General features: G+C 35.6%; 1 long non-coding RNA gene across 1 annotated transcript; it reads left to right on the top strand.

Moving 5' to 3' along the window:
• The first annotated feature begins 382 nt into the window (after positions 1-382).
• Positions 383-600, top strand: LOC109592346 (uncharacterized). Its single transcript, XR_002190306.1, has 2 exons — positions 383-417; positions 469-600. It is a non-coding gene; the product is annotated as an uncharacterized LOC109592346 (long non-coding RNA).
• Positions 601-1689: the final 1089 nt, after the last annotated feature.

Here is a 1689-nt window from a genome sequence, read left to right as displayed (position 1 = left end):
TGTCAATTGCTAACAGTTATGATCAAGAAACTCTATACTGATCAGTATTTAGTGAAGTATGATATAATAATAATCTTGACTCAAAAAGAAGTGACAGTACCCATCTCTTCTTTCCAATCCTGTCCTGTTGTTTCTGTTGCAAGTTCATGATCATTGTATAACATGAATTAATATTATTGTTTGTGTTTTTAAAATACAATTTATTGAACACACATAATAAAAAAATGATATCCAAGACTAAATACCTTCTCTCAGCTGGAACTGGAAGCCTGGAACCTCCACTTAATATTGCAGTTGATCCAAGCAGAGCTAGATAAAAAAATCGCTCCCTTTTCCCAGTTCTGAGATCTGAGCATGCGCAACCACACCCACATTTTGGAGCACATGTTTCTTTAATTAATAAAATGGCGGAATGAGGTAAGCTGGGCTGGTTGTGATGGAGAGAGGGCAACTTTTTCTTATTGTTAGAGTTATTTAAAAAGTTGTGGACCTGCGCATGGATAGTTGGAGTAGAGTGGTGTAAAAATTAGCCTTGTAGCATTGTTCAAAGACCACGATACCCCTGCTTAACTGATTGACAGAAGATGATGATGATGATGATGAAGATGAAAAAAGGTGGCTGAACAAAACGGCCGGTTCGCCGATTTTTGACTTTCCTCTTAGACAAGGTTTAGAGCTACGCTAGTGGTACCAATGGAGTCCTCTGGTCAAGATAAGATCCTCTATAAAGTCTGGTAAGCATAGGAGCTCGTTTTCCCGGTATAGCAAGGCTGCAAAAGTCGTGGCAGCCATATTGTTTTGGGGTGAATCCTACTTAGTAACGCTACCGCGTTACTAATATTATGTACTGATTATAGGTAATGAATAATGAGTGTCTTGCAGAGGAGATTAAACTAGCTGATGGAGAGGAACAAGAACTGAGGACTTTACTTGATTACAAAGAAGGTGTGATAGTTGATCTATTACTCAATTACTGATGTTACTTATACTAATGGTATAGGATCAATATTTGAACAAGATAAACAACTGAATATCATGAAAAAAAGAAAAGGTATAGTCAATGAATGATGAAGATATTATTTTTACTTGTATAGAGTATATTGAAAGGAGACTAGAGACACCAGGTATAGTACTAACTTAAAGCATGTATTAAAGTAATGTGGAGTTGATAATCATTTGAACAATCAGTACAATTATCTTATAAATTAAAATTCTCATTGTGTCATTACTGTAGAGTCTAAACTGAAAGTGAAGCTACTGACTAGAGGGAAGTTGATAAATAAAATATTTAAATCAAAGAAATCAGAGACTCAGTATTTCCGAACCTCTCTCCTAATGAAAGCAGGTACTGAGTCTACTGGTATAATCTGTCTATACTACCTCATCACAGGAAGAGAGGAGGCATTAGTGGAGTATAAGAAAGAGATTGAGTTACTACTTCAAGCAAATATATCAATAACTAGTGTACAACTGCTGATGAGTGAAAAGGGAAATATTGAGAGTATGTGATATGTTAGTAATTAAATCATTAACTGATTGATATATTGTATAGAGAAGGATCAGTGTACACAATCACTGGATACACCAACAGCAGAATCTATTTACACAGCACGTATTGACTATCATGGAATATGGAGTGATGATCTTTCATTCAGTGAGGGAGAGCAGCTGGAGATTCATAAGAACTAT

Source organism: Amphimedon queenslandica, unplaced genomic scaffold (assembly GCF_000090795.2).
Source record: "Amphimedon queenslandica unplaced genomic scaffold, v1.1 AMPQUscaffold_5506_Cont22526, whole genome shotgun sequence".
In the NCBI taxonomy this organism is placed as follows: Eukaryota; Metazoa; Porifera; class Demospongiae; order Haplosclerida; family Niphatidae; genus Amphimedon; species Amphimedon queenslandica.
The sequence above is the reverse complement of the archived record's forward strand: the minus strand, read 5'-3'. Positions and strand labels throughout refer to the sequence as shown.